Raw genomic sequence first — 8079 nt, forward strand, 5'->3', positions numbered from 1 at the left:
GGGAGCAGAGAGAGAGAGAGGAGTGGGGAGCAGAGAGAGTGAGAGAGGAGTGGTGAGCAGAGGGAGAGGAGTGGGGAGAAGAGAGAGAGGGGAGTGGGGAGCAGAGAGAGAAAGAGAGGAGTGGGGAGCAAAGAGAGAGAGAGGAGTGGGGAGCAGAGAGAGAGAGAGGAGTGGGGAGCAGAGAGAGAGAGGAGTGGGGAGCAGAGAGAGAGAGTGGGGAGCAGAGAGAGAAAGAGAGGAGTGGGGAGCAGAGAGAGCGAGAGGAGTGGGGAGCAGAGAGAGAGGGAGGAGTGGGGAGCAGAGAGAGAGAGGAGTGGGGAGCAGAGGGAGAGAGAGGAGTGGGGATCAGAGAGAGAGAGGAGTGGGGAGCAGGGAGAGAGAGAGGAGTGGGGAGCAGAGAGAGAGAGGAGTGGGGAGCAAGGAGAGAGGAGTGGGGAGCAGAGAGAGAGAGGAGTGGGGAGCAGGGAGAGAGGAGTGGGGAGCAGAGAGAGAGAGGAGTGGGGAGCAAGGAGAGAGGAGTGGGGAGCAGAGAGAGAGAGAGGAGTGGGGAGCAGGGAGAGAGAGGAGTAGGGAGCAGAGGGAGAGAGAGGAGTGGGGAGCAGAGAGAGAGAGAGAGGAGTGGGGAGCAGAGAGAGAGGAGTGGGGAGCAGAGAGAGTGGAGTGGGGAGCAGGGAGAGAGAGAGGAGTGGGGAGCAGAGAGAGAGGAGTGTGGAGCAGAGAGAGAGGAGTGGGGAGCAGGGAGAGAGAGAGGAGTGGGTGGCAGAGAAAGAGAGAGGAGTGGGGAGCAGAGAGAGAGAGGAGTGGGGAGCAGAGAGAGAGAGAGGAGTGGGGAGCAGAGATAGTGAGGAGTGGGGAGCAGAGAGAGTGAGAGAGGAGTGGGGAGCAGAGAGAGAAAGAGAGGAGTGGGGAGCAAAGAGAGAGAGAGGAGTGGGGAGCAGAGAGAGAGAGAGGAGTGGGGAGCAGAGAGAGAGAGGAGTGGGGAGCAGAGAGAGAGAGTGGGGAGCAGAGAGAGAAAGAGAGGAGTGGGGAGCAGAGAGAGCGAGAGGAGTGGGGAGCAGAGAGAGAGGGAGGAGTGGGGAGCAGAGAGAGAGAGGAGTGGGGAGCAGAGGGAGAGAGAGGAGTGGGGATCAGAGAGAGAGAGGAGTGGGGAGCAGGGAGAGAGAGAGGAGTGGGGAGCAGAGAGAGAGAGGAGTGGGGAGCAGAGAGAGAGAGGAGTGGGGAGCAGGGAGAGAGGAGTGGGGAGCAGAGAGAGAGAGAGGAGTGGGGAGCAGGGAGAGAGAGGAGTGGGGAGCAGAGGGAGAGAGAGGAGTGGGGAGCAGAGAGAGAGGAGTGGGGAGCAGGGAGAGAGAGGAGTGGGGAGCAGAGAGATAGAGGAGTGGGGAGCAGAGAGAGAGGAGTGGGGAGCAGGGAGAGAGAGGAGTGGGGAGCAGAGAGATAGAGGAGTGGGGAGCAGAGGGAGAGAGGAGTGGGGAGCAGAGAGAGAGAGGAGTGGGGAGCAGAGAGAGAGACAAGTGGGGAGCAGAGAGAGAGAGAGGAGTGGGGAGCAGAGATAGTGAGGAGTGGGGAGTAGAGAGAGAGAGGTGTGGGGAGCAGAGAGAGAGACAAGTGGGGAGCAGAGAGAGAGAGGAGTGGGGAGCAGAGAGAGAGGAGTGGGGAGCAGAGAGAGAGACAAGTGGGGAGCAGAGAGAGAGAGGAGTGGGGAGCAGAGAGAGAGGAGTGGGGAGCAGAGAGAGTGACAAGTGGGGAGCAGAGAGAGAGAGGAGTGGGGAGCAGAGAGAGAGGAGTGGGGAGCAGAGAGAGTGAGAGGAGTGGGGAGCAGAGAGAGAGAGGAGTGGGGAGCAGAGAGAGAGGAGTGGGGAGCAGAGAGAGAGGAGTGGGGAGCAGAGAGAGAGAGGAGTGGGGAGCATAGAGAGGAGTGGGGAGCAGGGAGAGAGAGAGGAGTGGGGAGCAGAGAGAGAGCGGAGTGGGGAGCAGAGAGAGTGAGAGGAGTGGGGAGCAGAGAGAGAGATGAGTGGGGAGCAGAGAGAGAGGAGTGGGGAGCAGAGAGAGAGGAGTGGGGAGCAGAGAGAGAGAGGAGTGGGGAGCATAGAGAGGAGTGGGGAGCAGGGAGAGAGAGAGGAGTGGGGAGCAGAGAGAGAGAAGTGGGGAGCAGAGAGAGAGATGAGTGGGGAGCAGGGAGAGAGAGAGGAGTGGGGAGCAGAGAGAGAGAGGAGTGGGGAGCAGGGAGAGAGAGAGGAGTGGGGAGCAGAGAGAGAGAGGAGTGGGGAGCAGAGAGAGAGGAGTGGGGAGCAGAGAGAGAGAGGAATGGGGAGCAGAGAGAGAGAGGAGTGGGGAGCAGAGAGAGAGAGAGGAGTGGGGAGCAGAGAGAGAGAGGAGTGGGGAGCAGAGAGAGAGAGGAGTGGGGAGCAAGGACAGAGGAGTGGGGAGCAGGGAGAGAGAGAGGAGTGGGGAGCAGAGAGAGAGAGAGGAGTGGGGAGCAGGGAGAGAGAGGAGTGGGGAGCAGAGGGAGAGAGAGGAGTGGGGAGCAGAGAGAGAGGAGTGGGGAGCAGAGAGAGAGAGGAGTGGGGAGCAGAGAGAGAGAGAGGAGTGGGGAGCAGAGAGAGAGAGAGGAGTGGGGAGCAGGGAGAGAGATGAGTGGGGAGCAGAGAGAGAGAGGAGTGGGGAGCATAGAGAGGAGTGGGGAGCAGGGAGAGAGAGAGGAGTGGGGAGCAGAGAGAGAGCGGAGTGGGGAGCAGAGAGAGTGAGAGGAGTGGGGAGCAGAGAGAGAGAGGAGTGGGGAGCAGAGAGAGAGGAGTGGGGAGCAGAGAGAGAGGAGTGGGGAGCAGAGAGAGAGAGGAGTGGGGAGCATAGAGAGGAGTGGGGAGCAGGGAGAGAGAGAGGAGTGGGGAGCAGAGAGAGAGAAGTGGGGAGCAGAGAGAGAGATGAGTGGGGAGCAGGGAGAGAGAGAGGAGTGGGGAGCAGAGAGAGAGAGGAGTGGGGAGCAGGGAGAGAGAGAGGAGTGGGGAGCAGAGAGAGAGAGGAGTGGGGAGCAGAGAGAGAGGAGTGGGGAGCAGAGAGAGAGAGGAATGGGGAGCAGAGAGAGAGAGGAGTGGGGAGCAGAGAGAGAGAGAGGAGTGGGGAGCAGAGAGAGAGAGGAGTGGGGAGCAGAGAGAGAGAGGAGTGGGGAGCAAGGACAGAGGAGTGGGGAGCAGGGAGAGAGAGAGGAGTGGGGAGCAGAGAGAGAGAGAGGAGTGGGGAGCAGGGAGAGAGAGGAGTGGGGAGCAGAGGGAGAGAGAGGAGTGGGGAGCAGAGAGAGAGGAGTGGGGAGCAGAGAGAGAGAGGAGTGGGGAGCAGAGAGAGAGAGAGGAGTGGGGAGCAGAGAGAGAGAGAGGAGTGGGGAGCAGGGAGAGAGATGAGTGGGGAGCAGAGAGAGAGAGGAGTGGGGAGCATAGAGAGGAGTGGGGAGCAGGGAGAGAGAGAGGAGTGGGGAGCAGAGAGAGAGAAGTGGGGAGCAGAGAGAGAGATGAGTGGGGAGCAGAGAGAGAGAGGAGTGGGGAGCAGAGAGAGAGAGAGGAGTGGGGAGCAGAGAGAGAGGGGTGGGGAGCAGAGAGAGAGAGGAGTGGGGAGCAGAGAGAGTGAGAGGAGTGGGGAGCAGAGAGAGAGAGAGGAGTGGGGAGCAGAGAGAGAGAGGAGTGGGGAGCAGAGAGAGAGGAGTGGGGAGCAGAGAGAGAGGGGAGTGGGGAGCAGAGAGAGAGAGGAGTGGGGAGCAGAGAGAGAGAGAGAGGAGTGGGGAGCAGAGAGAGAGAGAGGAGTGGGGAGCAGAGAGAGTGGAGTGTGGAGCAGAGAGAGAGAGGAGTGGGGAGCAGAGAGAGAGGAGTGGGGAGCAGAGAGAGAGAGGAGTGGGGAGCAGAGAGAGAGAGGAGTGGGGAGCAGAGAGAGAGAGGAGTGGGGAGCAGAGGGAGAGAGAGGAGTGGGGAGCAGAGAGAGTGAGGAGTGGGGAGTAGAGAGAGAGAGGAGTGGGGAGCAGAGAGAGAGAGGAGTGGGGAGCAGAGAGAGTGAGAGGAGTGGGGAGCAGAGAGAGAGAGGAGTGGGGAGCAGAGAGAGAGCGGAGTGGGGAGCAGAGAGAGTGAGAGGAGTGGGGAGCAGAGAGAGAGAGGAGTGGGGAGCAGAGAGAGGAGTGGGGCAGAGAGAGAGAGGAGTGGGGAGCAGAGAGAGAGAGGAGTGGGGAGCATAGAGAGGAGTGGGGAGCAGAGAGAGAGGAGTGGGGAGCAGAGAGAGAGAGGAGTGGGGAGCAGGGAGAGAGAGAGGAGTGGGGAGCAGAGAGAGAGGAGTGGGGAGCAGAGAGAGAGTGGGGAGCAGAGAGAGATGAGTGGGGAGCAGGAGAGAGAGAGGAGTGGGGAGCAGAGAGAGAGAGGAGTGGGGAGCAGGAGAGAGAGAGGAGTGGGGAGCAGAGAGAGAGGGAGTGGGGAGCAGAGAGAGAGAGGAGTGGGGAGCAGAGAGAGAGAGGAGTGGGGAGCAGAGAGAGAGAGGAGTGGGGAGCAGAGAGAGAGGAGTGGGGAGCAGAGAGAGAGAGGAGTGGGGAGCAGGAGAGAGAGAGGAGTGGGGAGCAGAGAGAGAGAGAGGAGTGGGGAGCAGGGAGAGAGAGGAGTGGGGAGCAGAGAGAGAGAGGAGTGGGAGCAGGAGAGAGAGGAGTGGGGAGCAGAGAGAGAGAGTGGGGAGCAGGAGAGAGAGAGGAGTGGGGAGCAGAGAGAGAGAGAGGAGTGGGGAGCAGAGAGAGAGAGGAGTGGGGAGCAGAGAGAGAGAGGAGTGGGGAGCAGAGAGAGAGAGGAGTGGGGAGCAGAGAGAGAGAGGAGTGGGGAGCAGAGAGGAGAGGAGTGGGGAGCAGGAGAGAGAGAGGAGTGGGGAGCAGAGAGAGAGGAGTGGGGAGCAGAGAGAGAGAGGAGTGGGGAGCAGAGAGAGAGAGGAGTGGGGAGCAGAGAGAGAGAGGAGTGGGGAGCAGAGAGAGAGAGGAGTGGGGAGCAGAGAGAGAGAGGAGTGGGGAGCAGAGAGAGAGAGAGGAGTGGGGAGCAGAGAGAGAGAGGAGTGGGGAGCAGAGGAGAGAGAGGAGTGGGGAGCAGAGAGAGAGGAGTGGGGAGCAGAGAGAGAGAGGAGTGGGGAGCAGAGAGAGAGAGGAGTGGGGAGCAGAGAGAGAGAGGAGTGGGGAGCAGAGAGAGAGAGGAGTGGGGAGCAGAGAGAGAGAGGAGTGGGGAGCAGGAGAGAGAGAGGAGTGGGGAGCAGAGAGAGAGAGGAGTGGGGAGCAGAGAGAGAGAGGAGTGGGGAGCAGGAGAGAGAGAGGAGTGGGGAGCAGAGAGAGAGAGGAGTGGGGAGCAGAGAGAGAGAGGAGTGGGGAGCAGAGAGAGAGAGGAGTGGGGAGCAGAGAGAGAGAGAGGAGTGGGGAGCAGAGAGAGAGGAGTGGGAGCAGGAGAGAGAGAGGAGTGGGGAGCAGGGAGAGAGAGGAGTGGGGAGCAGAGAGAGAGAGGAGTGGGAGCAGAGAGAGAGAGGAGTGGGGAGCAGAGAGAGGAGTGGGGAGCAGAGAGAGAGGAGTGGGGAGCAGAGAGAGATGAGTGGGGAGCAGAGAGAGAGAGGAGTGGGAGCAGGGAGAGGAGTGGGGAGCAGAGAGAGAGAGTGGGGAGCAGAGAGAGATGAGTGGGGAGCAGAGAGAGAGAGGAGTGGGGAGCAGGAGAGAGGAGTGGGGAGCAGAGAGAGAGAGGAGTGGGGAGCAGAGAGAGAGGAGTGGGGAGCAGAGAGAGAGAGGTGGGGAGCAGAGAGAGAGAGGAGTGGGGAGCAGAGAGAGAGAGGAGTGGGAGCAGAGAGAGAGAGAGGAGTGGGGAGCAGAGAGAGAGGAGTGGGGAGCAGAGAGAGAGAGAGGAGTGGGGAGCAGAGAGAGAGGAGTGGGGAGCAGAGAGAGAGAGGGAGTGGGGAGCAGAGAGAGAGAGAGTGGGGAGCAGAGAGAGAGGAGTGGGGAGCAGAGAGAGTGAGAGGAGTGGGAGCAGAGAGAGAGGAGTGGGGAGCAGAGAGAGAGAGGAGTGGGGAGCAGAGAGAGAGGAGTGGGGAGCAGAGAGAGAGAGGGAGTGGGGAGCAGGGAGAGAGAGGAGTGGGGAGCAGAGAGAGAGAGGAGTGGGGGAGCAGAGAGAGAGGAGTGGGGAGCAGAGAGAGAGAGGAGTGGGGAGCAGGGAGAGAGAGGAGTGGGGGAGCAGAGAGAGAGAGAGGAGTGGGGAGCAGGAGAGAGGAGTGGGGAGCAGAGAGAGAGAGAGGAGTGGGGAGCAGGGAGAGAGAGGAGTAGGGAGCAGAGGGAGAGAGAGAGGAGTGGGGAGCAGAGAGAGAGAGAGAGGAGTGGGGAGCAGAGAGAGAGGAGTGGGGAGCAGAGAGAGTGGAGTGGGGAGCTGGAGTGGGGAGCAGGGAGAGAGAGAGGAGTGGGGAGCAGAGAGAGAGGAGTGTGGAGCAGAGAGAGAGGAGTGGGGAGCAGGGAGAGAGAGAGGAGTGGGTGGCAGAGAAAGAGAGAGGAGTGGGGAGCAGAGAGAGAGAGGAGTGGGGAGCAGAGAGAGAGAGAGGAGTGGGGAGCAGAGATAGTGAGGAGTGGGGAGCAGAGAGAGTGAGAGAGGAGTGGGGAGCAGAGAGAGAAAGAGAGGAGTGGGGAGCAAAGAGAGAGAGAGGAGTGGGGAGCAGAGAGAGAGAGAGGAGTGGGGAGCAGAGAGAGAGAGGAGTGGGGAGCAGAGAGAGAGAGTGGGGAGCAGAGAGAGAAAGAGAGGAGTGGGGAGCAGAGAGAGCGAGAGGAGTGGGGAGCAGAGAGAGAGGGAGGAGTGGGGAGCAGAGAGAGAGAGGAGTGGGGAGCAGAGGGAGAGAGAGGAGTGGGGATCAGAGAGAGAGAGGAGTGGGGAGCAGGGAGAGAGAGAGGAGTGGGGAGCAGAGAGAGAGAGGAGTGGGGAGCAGAGAGAGAGAGGAGTGGGGAGCAGGGAGAGAGGAGTGGGGAGCAGAGAGAGAGAGGAGTGGGGAGCAGGGAGAGAGAGGAGTGGGGAGCAGAGGGAGAGAGAGGAGTGGGGAGCAGAGAGAGAGGAGTGGGGAGCAGGGAGAGAGAGGAGTGGGGAGCAGAGAGATAGAGGAGTGGGGAGCAGAGAGAGAGGAGTGGGGAGCAGGGAGAGAGAGGAGTGGGGAGCAGAGAGATAGAGGAGTGGGGAGCAGAGGGAGAGAGGAGTGGGGAGCAGAGAGAGAGAGGAGTGGGGAGCAGAGAGAGAGACAAGTGGGGAGCAGAGAGAGAGAGAGGAGTGGGGAGCAGAGATAGTGAGGAGTGGGGAGTAGAGAGAGAGAGGTGTGGGGAGCAGAGAGAGAGACAAGTGGGGAGCAGAGAGAGAGAGGAGTGGGGAGCAGAGAGAGAGGAGTGGGGAGCAGAGAGAGAGACAAGTGGGGAGCAGAGAGAGAGAGGAGTGGGGAGCAGAGAGAGAGGAGTGGGGAGCAGAGAGAGTGACAAGTGGGGAGCAGAGAGAGAGAGGAGTGGGAGCAGAGAGAGAGGAGTGGGGAGCAGAGAGAGTGAGAGGAGTGGGGAGCAGAGAGAGAGAGGAGTGGGGAGCAGAGAGAGAGGAGTGGGGAGCAGAGAGAGAGGAGTGGGAGCAGAGAGAGAGGAGTGGGGAGCATAGAGAGGAGTGGGGAGCAGGGAGAGAGAGAGGAGTGGGGAGCAGAGAGAGAGCGGAGTGGGAGCAGAGAGAGTGAGAGTGGGGAGCAGAGAGAGAGAGGAGTGGGGAGCAGAGAGAGAGGAGTGGGGAGCAGAGAGAGAGGAGTGGGAGCAGAGAGAGAGGAGTGGGAGCATAGAGAGGAGTGGGGAGCAGGGAGAGAGAGAGGAGTGGGGAGCAGAGAGAGAGAAGTGGGGAGCAGAGAGAGAGATGAGTGGGGAGCAGGGAGAGAGAGAGGAGTGGGGAGCAGAGAGAGAGAGGAGTGGGGAGCAGGGAGAGAGAGAGGAGTGGGGAGCAGAGAGAGAGAGGAGTGGGGAGCAGAGAGAGAGGAGTGGGGAGCAGAGAGAGAGAGGAATGGGGAGCAGAGAGAGAGAGGAGTGGGGAGCAGAGAGAGAGA

The sequence above is a fragment of the Notolepis coatsorum genome (genome assembly GCF_963971535.1).
Source record: "Notolepis coatsorum genome assembly, chromosome: 4".
NCBI lineage: Eukaryota > Metazoa > Chordata > Actinopteri > Aulopiformes > Paralepididae > Notolepis > Notolepis coatsorum.